The following is an 18,088-nucleotide window of genomic DNA, read 5'->3' as shown; positions in this document are numbered from 1 at the left end:
GGAATGGTGGCCTAGGATCACTGTGGGGGCAGTCCGTAAACACCTAGTTTCTTTAAATGAGACACAGCGTTCTGGGCCAGACGAATTGCATCCAAGAATACTAAAATAACTTGCAGATGTCATCTCTAAAGCTTTGTCCATTCTTTTTGACACTTCTTGGAGAACAGGTGAGGTGTCAGATGATTGGAGGCAGGCAAATGTTGTCCCCGCCTTCAAGAAATGGAAGAAGGGGGATCACGGTAACTATTGACCCGTCAGCTTGACAGCTGTAGCTGGCAAAAATTTGGAACGAATCATCAAACAACTGAGAGCTCGTGGAAGGAGCTACTGGAGAGTGTTGCTGCTGACCAGGTGAGGCTATTTTGGTGACTAGGTGAGGTGATTGCTGGGAGGATTAAAAAGGGCTGCTCCTTGCCAGAGGCGCGAGCGGCTCTTAGTCTGGGGTTCTTGCCTGACCAACGAGAGGATGTGGATGCTGCACTTTGTGAACAGCTTGAGAAAATATCCAAGCAGCAGGACTTTGTCATCATGGGTGACTTCAATTTCCCAGATGTGTGCTGGGAAACAAACTCTGTGAAGCGTCCTCAGTTGTGCAACTTTCTTACCTGCCTGGCTGACAATTTCATTTATCAAATGGTAGATGAACCCACAAGAGGTTCAGCCATACTGGACTTAATACTGACCAACAGGCAAGAGTTGGTGGATGAGGTGAAGGAGGTGGGGACCCTAGGGGGAAGTGACCATGTCCTCATAGAATTCCTTTTGAGATGGGGAGCCAAGGAAGCTTGTAGCCAGACGCGGATGTTGGATTTTCGTAGGGCAAACTTTAATAAATGCAGAGACATGATGAGTGTCATACCATGGACGAGAATGCTGGAAGGGAAGGGAGCATGTGAAGGGTGGGCGCTACTCAAACAGGAGCTATTGCATGCTCAATCAATGACTATCCCAGAAAGACGAAAACACTGCAGGAGCTCTAAGAAGACTATTTGGATGAACAGAGAACTTCAAGAGGAACTAAGAAAGAAAAGGAAAATGTTCAGGAAGTGGAGGGAAGGACAGAGCTCTAAAGAAGAGTACCTACAGGTTACTGGGCACTGTAGATCAATCATCAGAAAGGCCGAAGCTGAGAGTGAGCTAAGATTGGCCAGGGAAGACCATTGTGACAAGAAAAGATTTTTCAGTTATGTGAGGAGCTAACGTAAAGGAGGCAATAGGCCCACTGTTCGGTGCGGATGGACAAACTCTAACGGGAGATGCGGAGAAAGCAGAAAGGCTTAGTGCCTATTTACATCTGTTTTTTCCCACAGGTCAAAGTGTTTAGGCACATCTAGAGATGGCAGTAGCCAAAGGATAGTGTCTGGGTGGCAGGTTAACATCGATAGAGAGGTTATCGAGAGGCATTTAGCTGCACTGGATGAATTCAAATCCCCTGGACCGGATGAAATGCACCCAAGAGTACTCAAAGAACTGTCCAGAGAACTTGCAGAACCCTTGTCCATCATCTTCAGGACCTCTTTAAGGACTGGAGATGTCCCGAAGGACTGGAAGAGAGCAAACGTTATTCCGATCAAAAAAGGGAGGAAGGATGACCCGGGAAACTACAGACCAGTGAGTCTGACCTCTGTTGTGGGGAAGATAATGGAGCAGATATTAAAGGGAGCGATCTGCAAACATCTGGAGGACAATTTGGTGATCCAAGGAAGTCAGCATGGATTTGTCTCCAACAGGTCCTGTCAGACCAACCTGGTTTCCTTTTTTGACCAAGTAACAGGTTTGCTAGATCGGGGAAATTCGGTTGATGTCGTTTACTTGGATTTTAGTAAAGCTTTTGACAAGGTTCCCCATGATGTTCTGATGGATAAGTTGAAGGTCTGCAATCTCGATTTTCAGATAGTTAGGTGGATAGGGAATTGGTTAGAGAACCGCACTCAATGAGTTGTTGTCAATGGTGTTTCATCAGACTGGAGAGAGGTGAGTAGCGGGGTACCTCAGGGCTCGGTGCTCGGCTCGGTACTTTTTAACGTATTTATTAATGATCTAGATGAGGGGGTGGAGGGACTAGTTTGCAGATGACACCAAATTGGGAGGACTGGCAAATACTCCGGAAGATAGAGACAGAGTTCAACGAGATCTGAACACAATGGAAAAATGGGCAAATGAGAACAAGATGCAATTTAATAAAGATGAGTGTAAAGTTCTGAATCTGGGTCAGAAAAATGAAAAGCATGCCTACTGGATGGGGGATACGCTTCTAGGTAACACTGTGTGTGAACGAGACCTTGGGGTACTTGTGGATTGTAAACTAAACATGAGCAGGCAGTGTGATGCAGCGGTAAAAAAGGCAAATGCCATTTGGGGCTGTATCAACAGAGGCATCACATCAAAATCACAAGATGTCATAGTCCCATTGTATACGGCACTGGTCAGACCACACCTGGAGTACTGTGTGCAGTTCTGAAGGCCTCACTTCAAGAAGGACGTGGATAAAATTGAAAAGGTACAGATGAGAGTACCCGTCCTCCGGTCCGTCGCGTGTGCTGAGCCCAGCAGAGTTGGCCCCCTTTGTGTGGGATGGCGGGCAGTGGCAAACTGGGGCGCGGAGAGGCTGTGAGAGGTGGGCGGGCGGCGGAAGTCGCGCAGAGTAAAGTAGGGAAATGGGGAATCCCGCGCATGCCTGGTGTATCTCCAGGGCCAGAGGGCGGGGCGGGCGTGGGGGAGAGGGACCAGGCATGCGCGGGATTCGGCGCATGCCTGGTTTAGTCTGTGGTAGTTCAAGCCAGCGGGCGGGTCGTGCGGGCTGGGCGCAGCCGTGGCTGGGATCGAACGTTGTGGTTTGGAAAGCAGGCGACCAGGGGCAGGGTAAGCTGGCTGGGTGGGGCGCAAGCGGTTTGGGTGGGAGAGGCCGCGATGGGGGATCGCGGCGGCGAGGCGTGGGACTGGGTGGGAGGTGTTGTCTAGAGGGGGGAATGGTGGCGGCAAGCGGGGTAGTTAGTGGGTCCGGAGAGGTGGGAGGGTAGGTGTTGTGGGGAGTGGCGCGGGGGGGCTTACCATTCTTGCCGCGGCAGTGTCAGTGGATCGTGGCAGGCGCTGTGTTAGAGGCAAGGGCGGAGAGGGCAGGCTGTGTTGGAGGCCTGTGTGGAGTGTCGAGAAGGGCGGCTGGGTGGCGGCGGCGAGACGTGTGGCTGGGCGGGTGGGAAGGAGCAGGGCTTTGTCGGTGTCGTGGGCTCCTTCTCTCCCGGTAAGTGTAATGCTTCGCCGGCAAGAAAGGAGCAGGGCCGCCGCGTCTTCGACGCGGCGGCCCTGCTCCTTTCCCGCCGGCGAAGCATCTGGGCAGTGAGACCAGGGCGGGCCAAGTGGCCAAAAGGGAGGTGCACTATGCGCGCCTCCCAATTGGCCACTTGGCCCTTGAGTGGCAAGTTTTTATCACGGACAGGCCCTCCCACAGAGCCCTTAGGGCTTTATTTAATCCGCTCCGCAGGAGCGGTTAAAGATGATTCTATGATTCTAACAGATCATACCCAAAGGCTACTTGTAAATGGTTCAGCATCCTCTTGGGTAACAGGCATGGGACTAGCGCTCGACCAGCCATTTTCCGACTTGCTCAAGGTCAATTTTGCCGTCTCCTGACATCTTCTCCACCATGGACCCTGTAGACAAGGCGTCGGAGCTTTCCTGTTCAGAGGGTAGCAGGGAAGCAGGGACAACTGGACTGGTGCGGTATCTCACAGGCGACGTCCAACCTGGCAGGGTTGGCAATGAAGGAGTGCCTCGGGGAACAGTCCGTGCAGTGCCCACATTATCCACCACTATGAGGTGTTCTTGGGACCCCTTCCCGACTTCCTCTTTCTCTGCCGTGATGTAGGCCTTCCTCCGTCACTTTTGGCAAAGATACGCAGCTCACACAGCTCTCCACAGCAACAGTTTATTCAGCATCAGTTCATACTCCCAAGTGTTTCCTCCAAACTGCACCAGCCACCACTCTTTCCTTTTCCCCTCATATTCCCCTGTGCTGACTCCACCCCCTTATTTAGTCACACTCACTCCATTCTGACCTCGCCCACCTGGCTCTAAGCCCCATTGTGTGTCTTTCCCTCAGCTGTGTTCATCCTTTCTTTCCCCTCTAGCAGTCTTCTTTCTTCTGCTGGGCATTCAGGAAAGTTTATTTTACTGTCTTCTAGGTTCCATCGCACTCGGGACCTCGGTCTGGCCCTTCGTGCGAGTGGCAGAGCTGGGGAGTCTACTGTAGTTTTCTCCAGCTCTTCACCCTGCTTGTGGGCTGATGGAGAAACCTCTTCCCAAGCCTTCCTTCAGCTCTCCAGAACAGCCTATTTCCCTTGGTAAGTATCTTTTGCTCTGCCTTTATCTCTCTCTCCCTCATTCTCCCTCTTAGCCTTCCCAACTTCCCCTCTATCTGTCTCTTTGAGTCCGGGCGGGCTTTGGAGTTTCTTCTGGCTCCCTGCGGCTGTCCCTTGATATCCTGGTTGCAGAGTGGGGTTTTTCTCTCTGGCTACGCCTGTCCCGCCTGGACAGAGTGACAAGTGCAGTGCCCCAAGGGTCTGTTCTGCAGCCTGTGTTTTTCAACATATTTACAAATGATTTGGATGAGGGATTTGAGGGGATACTTATTAAATTTGCTGATGATACTAAACTGGGAGGGGTAGCAAACACAACAGAAGGCAGAATCAGAATACAGGATCATCTTGATAGGCTCGAGAACTGGTCTAAACTGAATAAAATGAAATTCAACAGGGACACATATAAAGTTCTGCATTTAGGTAGGAAAAACTATCTGCACCAATATATGATGGGGGAGACTTGTATTGGCAGTAGTATATGCAAAAATGATATAGGAGGTTTAGTAGACCACACATGGAGTCTACAATGTGACTCGGTGGCTAGAAAGGCAAATGGGATTTTGGGCTGTATCACATGGAGTATTGTGCCCAGATCACAGAAAGTAATGGCACCGCTTTACTCTGCTCTGGTTCGGCCTCACTTGGAGTACTGTGTTCAGTTTTGGGCACCCCAGTTGAACAGGATGTAGACAAACTGGAGCATGTCCAGAGGAGGGCTACAAAGATGGTGAGGGGGTTGGAGACCAAGACATATGAAGAAAGGTTGGTAGAGCTTGGTCTGTTTTGCCTAGAGAGGAGACGACTGAGAGGGGATCTGATAACCATCTTCAAGTATTTAAAAGGGTGCCATATAGAGGATGGAGCAGAGTTGATCTCTCTTGCCCTGGAGGGTTGGACCAGAACCAATGGGATGAAATTAATGCAAAAGAAATTCTGTCTTAGCATCTGAAAGAAGTTCCTGACAGATTCTCATTGAAACAGGCTTCTTCGGGAGGAGGTGGGTTCTCCATCTTTGGAAATTTTTAAGCAGAGGTTATCTGATGATTCTGATTCTGTGAAGGTTCGAGGAGGTGGCAGGTTACAGTGGAAGAGCGATAGGGTTGTGAGTGTCCTGCATAGTGCAGGGGGTTGGACTAGGTGACCAAGGAGGTCCTTCTAACTCTATGATTCTATGATTCAATAGATGTATCTCAAAAACTTGTTACTTAAGTAGCTGTACTCAACTTGAGTCAAAGTACTATATTCAGCTTGAAGCCTCCCAAATTCAAGAACACACAAAAGTATAGCAAAAGTGTTTTTTTTAAGGATGCGTTGGAATATAAACAGAGAGCAAAGAACAGTGAGAATAAAATAGCAATGCTGGATAACTAACCTAGATACTTATGAACAATAGTTTTTTTTTCTAATCCAGAGGTTCCTAACAAGGCAAAGTACAAGGTAATGTCAGAGTCCAAAGTCAACAAGTATCCAACCATCATACTCCCCCTCAGTGTCCCCAGGCAAGTTGTAAAGGGCAAAACTGTTGCAAAAAATCTATTCCCTTAGCAGAGTTACTGTAGTAAAAATTAGCAGAGTTATTGTATAAACTAGTAATCAAGCCCGCTGTATGACCAATACAGCGGAGGCTAGGTACTTACAGTCTTGCGGGTGCTCCGTGGCGGCAGCCTGACAGTGGGGCCTCCCCCGGGCGGCTGTCTGTCGGCGGCGGCTCTCATGGGCGACGGCCTGACATGGCAAGAGGCGCTTCGCAGAGGCAGAGGGCAGGACCAGGCAGCACGCCTACCCACCCTGGCAGGAGCGCAACTTACCATCGCGCCCCAGGCCAGGAATCTGGGGGTGATCATCGATACCTCACTGACTATGGAGACTCAGGTCAAGAGAGTAGCGGGTCAGGCATTTTTATATCTTCGCCAGGCCCGACTACTAGCGCCCTACCTGTCCCCTGACCACTTGGCTACAGTGATCCATGCGACAGTCACCTCCAGAATAGATTTCTGTAACTCGCTCTACGCCGGCCTACCCTTGTCTCTGATCCGGAAACTCCAGTTAGTGCAAAACGCAGCTGCTAGGGTCCTCACTGGTACACCTTGGAGGGCCCATATCCAGCCTGTGCTGAGGCAGCTGCATTGGTTGCCAATTGCTGCCTGGATCAGGTTCAAGGTTCTGGTTTTGACCTTTAAGGCTATACATGGGTTGGGACCCACATACCTGAGGGACCGCCTACCACCCTATATCCCCTGCAGGGCTTTACGCTCAGTGGGGGAGAATCTCCTGATTGTTCCTGGCCCTAGAGAAGTGCGCCTGGCCTCGACCAGGGCCAGGGCCTTTTCGGTCCTGGCCCCTACTTGGTGGAATGAGCTCCCGGGTGAGCTGCGGGCCCTGCGGGATTTACCAGCTTTCCGCAGGGCCTGCAAGACAGAGCTCTTCCACCAGGTTTTTAGTCGAGGCCGGGGTCAGCGAATGAGTGCCAGCATTCCCCCCCCCTGGAACTAGTAAGTTAGATCTCCTCCCCACCCTCCCTGCCGCTCTGATAGCAGGGGGTAGGAATAATGAGAGCTTCCGCCATGTTGGGATTGTTTTTAAAGTCTTTTAATGGGTATTTTAATGGGGATAAGACTATTGTGACCAGCCACGAGCCTACGGGTAGTGGTGGGAAATAAATCTAATTAATAATAATAATAGTAATAATCTTCAGTATCTGGTCTTCTAAGGAGCAGTCAGGGCTGATCTCCTCTAGGACTGACCGGTTTGTTCAGCTTGCAGTCCAAGGGACTCGCAAGAGTCTTCTCCAGCACCAGAGTTCAAAAGCCTCAATTCTTTGATGCTCGGCCTTCCTTATGGTCCAACTTTCTCAGCCATACATTGCAACTGGGAATACCATAGCCTTGACTAAACGCACTTTTGTTGGCAGGGTGATGGCTCTGCTTTTTAGGATGCTGTCTAGATTTGCCATTGCTTTCCGCCCCAGGAGCACGTGTCCTTTAATTTCTTTGCTGCAGTCCCCATCTGCAGTGATCTTGAAGCCCAGGAAAATAAAATCTGTCACTATCTCCATTTCTTCCCCATCTATTTGCCCGGAATTGAGAAGGCCAGATGCCATGATCTTTGTTTTCTTGATATTGAGTTTCAAGCCAACTTTTGCACTCTCCTCCTTCACCCGCATCAACAAGCTCTTTAGTTCCTCATCACTTTCTGCCATTAGAGTGGTATCATCTGCATATCTGAGGTTGTTGATATTTCTCCCTGCAATCTTGTTGTTAATAATATTTTTATTTTTGTTGTATATATAGCGCTTACAGAAAGAAAGAGAAAAAGAAACAACCAGCTGAGCTAGTAATTATTGATACATGTAAAGGTATAGTCTGTTATTATCTTAAAGTAGAGAGAAAAATGAAAGAAAATAGCCAAGTAATTAATACTTATAAGGGTACAATCTATTATTTTCCCAAAGAATATATAGTCAGTTCCCATTGTATATTGGCTTTAACCTAAAGGTTACTGCTGCCTTTCCTAAGAGAGACCAAGTAATTGCTCCACTGTTCATCACATTCTTCAGGTGGTCACAAAAGGTGAAATTGTGTTCTTTTCCATGATGTATCTGCTGGCAGGTCTTGAAATGTTAGTGTTTCTATCTTATCAGGTCGCACAGGGATATCTCCTGATTGCTTCCTGTGTGCTGTCGCCTTTGAATAGACTCTGTTTATTTTGTTGATCCAAATCACTTCCTGTTCTAAATAGACTTCCAGGTTTTCGGTGCTTTCCTTCCTTAAATCTGTTTTCCCAAGTTCTTCCAAGGTGCTTTTGATTTTTACGTCCCTAGCTCTCTCCCACTGCTGTTGATTAACTTCCAGACATTGAATTCTCATTTGATGTATTGTTGTCTGAGTTGTGTTTTCATCAGCTGTTTTTTTTCAAACCTTCGGTTCTGTCTAAGAGCTCTTTCTTAGTCTTTTGGATTTCCTTTTCCACCTTGTTGACTGCTTTCAGTATCTCTGAGTTCCCTTCACATAACAAATGAAAAAGCTGTGCCTTAGTTAATTTTTCCATCGTTCTAGGCAGTCACAGATTATAAACAGAAAGTCTGGTGAGGTCTCGCGGGAGTTCGGGCGATCCAAAATTATCAGTTGGTAGATCTCCGGATCAAGTCAGCGTCCCCCACTGAACTCTCTCCAACAAATCTTTAAAGTCTCTCTTTTCTTTAAGCTCTCTCTTTGTTTGATTAACGAGTGTATTTAGCTGACTTGCCTCCTGTTCGAAGAAAGGATTCCCTTGTAAATTGGTTGGGGGGCGGGGAGGAGAGCTTGTGGGGAAAAAAACCCAGAAAACTCACAGTCTTTACTTTTGCAAACTCCGGCTCCTGTCAGTCTGGTAAGAGATGATCTGGGAAGAATGCAGGGTCAGCTGGTCGTTTCAGGCTTAGAAGGTTATTTACAACAAGGGCGCCATCATGACCTTGAGCACATGCAGCGGCGATCCAGAGAACTCAGTCTCCACGGATCTGTAGGACCCTCAGGATGCCGTTCCCCGTTCCTGGAGCGATCGGCGAGCAAGATTTGCATATCTGCTCAGGTCTGCCAGGTGCATTTGCTCCTGACCCTCTGCATGGCTCAAGAGCCCGGCACAAACCAGGCTAGCAAGACGCCATCTTCAGTCGTTCCCTCCCTCTCCCTGCAATCTTGATCCCAATTTGTGACTCCTCTAATCCCGCTTTTCTCATGATGTGCTCCGCATACAAGTTAAATAGGCAAGGCAACAGTATACAGCCTTGTCGAACTCCTTTCTCAATTTTGAACCAATCAGTGATTCCTTGTTCAGTTTTCACTGTTGCTTCTTGACCTGCCTATAAGTTTCTCAAGAGACAAATAAGATGCTCTGGTATTCCCATCTCTTCAAGAACTTGCCACTATTTGTTGTGCTCCACACAATCAAAGGCTTTAGCATAGTCAATGAAGCAGAAGTAAATGTTCTTTTGGAACTCCCTAGCTTTCTCCATGATCCTGCGTATGTTGGCAATTTGATCTCTAGTTCCTCTGCCTCTTCGAAATCCTGCCTGTACTTCTGGAAGTACAGTACAGAACATCAATAATTCCTTCTTTGAACTTCTCTCTTGCTATTGCTATTTTGATTGTGACATGCTTCATCCCATTCTTCATGTTCTCGCCTTTGATCATTGTGATACAGAGTGCATTATCCTCATACATTGTGACTGGCTTAGGTTCATCTATGCCAAAGTCCTTCCGTAGACCTATTATCCATTCAAGTTCATTGCAGGCGTTGCAGGCTACTATGCCTTCTACCACTGCAGTTGATCCAGCTATCAGATTCTGTCTTTTACTGGTCCAGTTGATCAGGTTTCTGCCGTAGAAGAACAAATATCCACTTGTAGACCTTTTCAAATTTGACTTTATGCCAGTTTGTGTCCATATATCCCACTTGTTGTGGTTTTGCACATGGTGATATCACTTCAAATCTGCGCTTTTGTTGAGATACTTTGCCATTCTTATTACAGCATTCCAGTCATAGTGATCAGGAGAGTTGACTTTTCTTCTCAAGATCCCTACTACAGCTGTAATGTCAGGTCTGGTAACATTACTCAGGTATAACAACTTTCCAATGGCTTCTCTGTATGCCTTGTTGTTATCTAGTGGTTGTCCTGTAGGTAAGGACATGTAAGCTGTATCTAATGGAGTGCCAATTCCATCTTCTTCTTTGATGCCCATTGACTTAAGAAAGTCCATTATTTTGTGTCTTTGGCTAAGTAGAAATCCACCATCTGTGGTCCTTTCCACTTAAATTTCAAGGTAGGTATTTATGTTGCCTAGTTGCTTGACTTCAACATGTTTATTCAAGCATTCAATAATTTTTTTTGTTTCCTCTTTGTTTCCACAGCATAAGAGTAGATCATCAACAAATACAAGTATGTATTGATATTGTCCATTTTTAATTCTGGAGTAAGGACATGGTTCTGTTGCTCCTTGTTTGAATCCTTGTGCCTTGAGTAGGCGGTTGAGGTTCTCATTCCAAGCTCTAGCTGCTTGCTTAAGTCCGATACTTTTGTGCAGTTTGCACACAGTTCTTGGATCCATAAGTTCACTCCCAGGTGGTCGATCCATGTAGATTTCTTCAGTTAATTCTCCATTGAAAAATGCTGATTTGACATCCACTTGCTCTACTGCCATCTTTCTTGATGCACCTATGCTGAACAGCGTTCTTATTGATGTGTAATTGACAACAGGTGCATAAGTGTCAGTAAAGTCAGTTCTATATTTCTGGGTATATCCTTTTGCTACTAAACGTGCTTTGTATCTGTCCACGCTTCCATCGGGTAATCGCTTTATCTTGAATACCCATTTGCATCCGACTGTATTCCTTCCAGCTGGCAATTTGGTATATGACCATGTTTGGTTGTTGCGAAGAGAATCAAGCACTTCATCCACTGCATCCAGCTATTTGATCCTTTCACTCATTGGAAGATTCATCATCTCTTCCCCTGTTGATAGTTCACACTGATCTGGTGCTTTGACTTGACAAGTTTAACATTTTGCAGGTATTCCTTTATTCTGTCTTTTTGACCTCCTCACAGCAGGTGGCACTGTCACATCTGCTTCTTGGGTTGCCCCTTCCGTTGGGCATTATCATATAGTTCTGTGTCTTCACCAGCAAATGGCACTTGTTACCCGAAATGCTCTCCCACGCGTCCTGTGACACGCGGGTTCAAGTTGTGGGGAACAACTGGCTTAGCTTTGTGAGAGGTTGGGTAACTTAGTGTTACAGGATCGTTACCAATGTCTACGAGGTAAATTACACCCGTGAAAGGACTCAAGGTGGACAAGTCAATATGTTGCAAAAATAACAGTCTTTATTAAAGTAAGAAAAACAATAAAAAGCATAAAATACACTAACACACTAACATACAGTCTGATAGGGAAAGTAATATAGAGTGGGGACAAGAGGTTCAGTATAGTTACCTTCCGTAGAGTAGAGATGCAAGAGAGCAGCGACACGTCCTGAGTGAAGGGAGATTTCCACGGGTCCCAAGGTGGAAAAACTCAAAGTGACGGTCTCAGGCCACTATTTTTATGGGGTCCCAAAGGGGAGGGGACCTAGGACTGGGGCGTGGGCAGTGTAGGTGATTGTACAGGAGGGGTGCATGTGGGTGGACATGCGGTGTGCATGTGATGGGGTCTTCCCAGGGTCACTGCATTGGGAAATGTCCTTGCCAGGACAGGAGATGGGTGTTAATGGCTCTAGACAAAGAGTGACTTAGAATTTCAGCTCAGCTTATTGTTAAGCCAGATGGCTACAGCGTGTCAATGGGGCTAGCTTTAAGTGTTTGAGGAAGAGATTCCCCTGGCAGACAGGCTTAAGTCAAGAGAAAAAGAGATATGCCCAGGGTCCCCGGGGCATACTGGCTAGAACCAAATCACTCTGTCAATAATACAATGGGGTGTGGGGGGGGGGGTCGAGAGTAGGGCATGGAGGCACATGGATTTCCAATGTAGACTTGCTCCCAAGTCTAAACTGTTGCACTGTGCTATAGGTTAAGGAGTACAGGGTGCCAAGGCATAAGGCAGGGATCCTGCCACGTGTAACATTCCCCCCCTTCTGTAGTGAATTATATGTCCAATTTATTCACTACAGAATAAATTCACTACTCTGTTTCAAGTGTTGGCAAAGGGGGAAATTTATTCTGGAAATTTAGAAAGAGAGAAGTAATGCCATCTTCTGCTACTATAAAAACTGGTATGTACCAAAAACTGTTGGCCAATTAAAAGCAAAAAGCAAATTTTGGTGTGACATGGGGGAAAGGAGGGCTGCAGCTCGCGTTTTTCTCTTTACTTCTACCATTAAAACTAGAACAGAATCATTCTTAAGAGGGTCTCCACCATAACAATAAGCTGAGCTGAAATTCTAAGTCAAGGCTGCCTGAGCAGGCTAGACTACATTGCGTGTGGTCACAGTGATTACATTCAATTTCTAAGTGAGCAGAAAATGCGAGCAATACTCAAGCATTTGCTAAATACATAAAAGAAAAGTCAATAACTAAATATCTTATTCATAAAACTACATGACTATGAAGCAAACAATGTGCTACATTGTAATACCAATATAAATACATTTTATATAATAAAGGAAGCATCTTTGTATGGAAAAGCAGGAAGTGTTAGAGGTGGCAGTCACCTTCCAGATACATACATAAACATAAGCAAACCATTCCCGTTCCCCCCCCCCTTCCATCCCACCCAAGGGTCTTCTTGGCAGGCTGGTAAAGGTGCTGGATGCCCCCCCTTGCTTCCCAAGGAACGGTGGCGGAAGGTCTCCCGGGAGGGTGGCACCAAATGTATGGTGCCACAGGGTCCATGAAAGGGGAGCCTTTGGGGCAATCCGGGAACAATTGGCAGCTACGGCAGGGGTTGATCTGTAGCGGGAAACAAACTGAGAGGTTTGTGTTATGGATTCCTGGGGGTCGGGAACCCGGGGAGCTGGATGGGGGAAAACAAGGGAGTTGGGAGCCGATCGGGTGTTTTTCGGCTCCTGGGGAAATGGAGAACGAGGTGGGGGTTGTGAGGCGGATCGAGGCTGGCGCCTCCGTGTCCAGGCGGGGCGGATGCAAATCCAAGCACTAGGCAGCCGGGATATGTAAATGGGGGCACAAATTAAGATTTTTGGAAAAACAATTCCAAACTGTTTAAAAACGGGAAACGGAAAAAGAAAAAGTGTTGCAGCGAGTTTTTGTCCTTTGGCCGGTCAAACGGACCCGGTTGCAGGGACTCACTGTAAAAGAAAAGTTACTTGGTAAGCAAGGGATGTTGCAGCCGTCCGGCATAGACCATCTCGGCTGGGTGCGTCCGCGAGACAACCGGCTTTTCATAGGGGCTCCCGGGGTCCCCGCGAGCAAAAGGGGACCCGCCCTACTTACCAAAGTAAAAGGCAGAAAAGGGCAAAAAACAGGATCCAAAAAAAAAAAACAAGCTGGGTGGCTTGTCTGACACAAAAAGCAAAAAGAGGTACCTCCTCCCGGGCGGGAGTTGGGAACCTAGAAACAAAGGTGGCATGTAGCCATACGGATGCCAGTCTCCCGGCAGGAGGTGGCTTAAACAGGAGGATTCTGGGCTCTCAGGCAAGAGGGGAGCTGAAGCTCGTTGACTTGCCGCTTGACCCAGTAGGTCAGAGCAATTAAGGCTATGATTAAGAGAATCTGAAAGATTAGGATCAGAATGAAAGGATACATCATGAGATTGAAGATTCCGGTGGCGTGACTAGACCAGCCCAAAAGGCTTTCCCACCAGGCGTGATTTCCTGCAGAGGCTATCTCTGCAGACAGGCTCGCAATTCTCTCCCCATTGTGCTGCACATTGAGGATCGCGTCTTCTTCTGCAGCTTTTACGTTTGCAAGAGTAGCCTGTTGATCCAGATGATGCAAAAGGCTTTGGATTAGCTCGAGTCCTAATCCAAGGGAAACAGGGGAGACAGAATGGAATCGTTGCGGGGCAACTACCAGGTCCTTCCGAGTCCAGAGAGGGACTACGTAGGAGAAATCACATCCAGAGACGTGCATGATCTTGCAAAAGCAGCGGTTAATCAAAGGAATCATTGGCTGTACTCGCTTAAAGTTCAAAACTATCGTAGGGCATGGGGTGCACACACAAACACAGCCTTTGCCTACATACAGGACAGTTGTGCTGTTTTCTTGGGCTATGTCTTAAGAGTATGAGCCCAAGTGATCCTTTAAAGGGGCGAGACACGGATGGTGCAGTTCGAGCGCCTGGCTATCACATATGAATCCAAGGGACTCTTTCCTCTCACACCCTTCCACATTGATGGTCTGCCAGCCGAAAGACGTGGCTGCAGCCCACCGATTCCTGTCCCTAGAGTAAAGAATATCTTCACCTGGGGTCTGCAGTCCAAAGGGAACTACAGGATGAATAGCGAGAATGTCTTCAGAAGACACAGTAACTACAAAGAGACGGAGGAGCTGGGGTTCAGCTTTTGCATCTACAAGCTTCCACTATGCACTTAAGGAAGCTTCCTGCGGCGTGAGGATCGATTCCAGAAACTGGGTCACTTCCACAGGGATGTGCCCTTCGGCAGAGTGCCGGATCAAATCTTCTGTCAGGGCCAAATTAATGGCATGAGCCTGAGACCAGGCTAACGCCAAAGAAATGTTCTGCTGAACTCCGGTAACAAAAGTGTGAAAGTCTGATTCTAAGACATGTTCCCATGTGAACATGATGGAACTGATTGCCTGATCTACCTGAGCGAGGGTAGAAAGAGATTGCTGGACGGGTTTCCCCAATTTTGAGATGCGGTTGGCCGAAAAAGACAATTTATTGGCCAGGACCTCGATGTTAGCCACGTCTTTAAGAGATACTCCGGCGCCAATAGGAGCTACCCAATCAGAGAGGGATCTTTGGACACGTCCAAAATGCTGTTTGGTCTGCCAAAAGTTGAGCTATCTAGTAATACTCTTGTAGCTAGGCATGAGAAAAGGAGAGCATTCCGGTAACATAAAGCAGTGGTCCCCAACCTTTCTGAGGCTGGGGACTGGCAGGGCATCAGGCCATGCCTGCGCTGGCCGTGCCCGCGGGCCGTGCCTTCGGGCCGCGCCCGCGCATCGGGCCGCGCATGTGTGATGCGTGGCCCGGCTCTGATTCCCTCTCCCCGCCCTCCCGCAGTAAGAAGCTTCCCGGGCTGCAAGCTTGCGTCCTGGGAAGTTTTTTACTCCGGGGGGGCGGGGAGAGGGAGCCGCGGCCCGGCGCCATGGCCTTTGCGGCCCGGCACCGGGCCGCGGCCCGCAGGTTGGGGACCACTGACATAAAGGACGTGTCTAGTCCTCGTAAGTCAACCCTCACCTCCTTAAGGGAAAGTTGGGGGTTCAAAATTACAGTTTCGCTAATGTCCCTTTTAACTACATGGGATTCTACTACAGGATAAGTCAGGTTCCTTAGGGCTTCCGGGTTTTGGATCAGGGGGTCAAACTGCAGATGCGCAGTGCGATCAAAGTCCAGAAAGAGTTGATAAGTCCCGTTCAGGTGTGGGACTTCCAAGACAAGCTTTCCAAGGAATTGGAAGGAAATGACAGATGATGCCTTATTGCAAGGCGAATGAGGCTTAAGCACTACCCAATCAGGCGGACCTGAGTGGAGTAAGTCCTTTCTGGTCAAGGTCCATTCTTTCAGCTGCCAGTCGGTAATAGAATGATTACTTTGGGTTCCGGAGGGATCAATGAGGCTAGCCGTCATGTGATCGCCGTTCCGGTGATCCCTAGAAGTGCCTATAGCTATGACAATTCTTAAAGGATCCCCAATATTCCATACCGCTGCAGAGACAATTGCCATCTGGCACCGGGCGGTGGAGCCCAGCCCAGGTGAAAGAGCCTCCCAAATGCTGGCATCTGCGTTAAGCAGAGGCAGGCACAGAAATGAAGAAACGTTGGGGTGGGAGCTGTTTCTTGTGGCGCAGAAAAGATTCAGATGTCCAGAGTCTTTATCAATACAGCGAGCAGAATAGGGAAAGCCACACACACTTGCATTCAAAACTGGGTACAAAAGATATTCATCAGACAGAAGTCCTGGAGGCTTCAAGCGTCCGTAAGGATTAAACATTTTACAGACCAGATTTTCTACGGGGGGACTCCGGGTATTGCAGTCCCATAGGGGAATCACTATTTCCTGCTGGGGGAGAAGGGGTGGAGCAGATGCTCCCAGAGAAAGCACAGAGAAAGCTAGAAAGAGGAACATACCTGCTCCTAGTCTCGGTGTGTGTCAGCGATGAGCAAGCAAATAACCTGGAAGGGAATAGGGGCGGTTGGTGGGGCTATACACACAGGCTTAACTGGCCTTGGGAAAGGAGCTCCCTCCCCCCTTGCGTTCAAGAGAAAGGAAGGCCTTTGCCGTGCTCACACCGATCCTGGAAATATTATCCCGGATCCAAGGCTAGGAAGGTCTCGGCGAGATCCTCCACTGGGGCTGCCTCTTTACGAGGGAGTGAAATCTGCCAAAGGGCAACGGGTGCAACCGGGGCCGCTGTCTCTGGATCGCCGGGCGGTTGCGCATGGCTCTCCAAGATGGGTTCACCTTTCCACTCCTTGAGCTGCGAGCAGTGGAAATACTTCAACCAAACGCTTCCCTTTCGGGGTAAAGCGACCTGATACACAGCAGGAGAAATCCTTTTAGTCACGGGAACAGGTCCCAACCATTTTGCAGACAACACATGTTCATTTTCTGAAAACTTTCGGTACATGACGAGCTGTCCCACCTCCCATTGTCTGGGATTTCGGACCCAGCCCAGTCCACTGATCTCTGGGCCTGTCCCAGATGTGCGGCTACGTCTCAGTGCACGAGGGCAATTTCTGAAAGGAGATGCCTAACCCACTCGTTATTCACTGTCACAGCTTCCAGGATGGAGGGAAGCTGAGTATCAAGCCACAGTGTCTCAGGGAGGACCATTTTGCGGCCAGTCATGACCTGGTGGGGGCTATATCCGTGAACTGCTTTTGTCCCTTGGATCGCCATGAGGACGATCGGGAGTTTCTCGTCCCAATCCTTCCCAGAGAAACGAATCATCTTCCGCAGAGCCTCCTTGAGGGTGCCATTAGTGTGTTCGATCCCTCCCAACGCCTGGGGATGACCCGCTATATGGAACCTTTGCTGAATGCCAAGGGCTTTACAGAGTTCCCAAATTACCTCACCGGTAAAGTGAGAACCTAAGTCTGAATCCAAAAACCGTGGGATCCCGAAATGGCTGAACACGTTGTTAAAACAACACACATGCAGTGGTTGCGGCAGAGTTCGTTTTGCACAGGAAGGCTTCGACCCATTTACTGAATGGACCGATGATAGTTAGGCAGTGCTTGTTTCCCCACGGTGTCAGAGGCAAGGGACCGATAAAATTGATCTGTATGCGCGCCCAAGGCCCCTCAATCCGCTGGTGCTGGATTGGGGCTTTGGGGCCGGATTGGTCAGCATTGACCATGGCACAGGTGAGGCAGTTCTGAACCCACTGCTCTACTTCCTGGCACATGGCAGGCCACCAGCCGGTTTCTTTTACCCGTTCTAGGGTGGCTTCCTTGCCTCGGTGCCCTTGCTCGTGGGCAAACTGGATGAGGTCTGCGCGAACCTCTAGGGGTACAAGCCACTGTAGCTCCTCGTTGGAGCTTTGTGCCCAAAATATCCCTTCCTTTTCTACAATGGTAAATTTACCAGTCGGGTCTTTTCCTGCTTTTGCAAGTTTGCGGATCTGTGCGTCTCCTTCCTGGAGGGTAGCCAGATCTAGCAGTGATGACTGCAGGCGCTTTCGCTGCCTGGTGACAACAGGGTTAACTGGGTCAGCCAGAGGAGGCGCCGGGAGAATCGTTCCGGGATCTTGCCAAGCGGCTTCCTTGGCTAGAGAGTCAGCCCTGTGGTTCCACAGGTTAACCTCTGATGCTGACTTCTGATGTCCCTTAACATGGGTGATCCATGTACTTGCAGTTCTGGCTTTGATTAGGTCTGCGATTCTTAACCATTTCTCTTGATCGGCTATAATTTTCCCATTAGAGTTCCTTCCTTCATTCTCGAGCCAAATTGGCAGCCAAACGGTGGCTGCTTTCGCAGTCCAATCTGAGTCAGTGTAAACCGCAAGGGGACAGTCAGGGGCCTCAAACACTAAAACTACTTTTAGAGATTCCACTTCTGCTGCCTGGCTAGAATGGGGGCGTGCACTGCCCTGTAAAACAAAGGAGTCGTGGA

The sequence above is a fragment of the Paroedura picta genome, chromosome 3, assembly GCF_049243985.1.
Source record: "Paroedura picta isolate Pp20150507F chromosome 3, Ppicta_v3.0, whole genome shotgun sequence".
NCBI lineage: Eukaryota > Metazoa > Chordata > Lepidosauria > Squamata > Gekkonidae > Paroedura > Paroedura picta.
Note: the sequence above shows the minus strand (reverse complement) of the source record.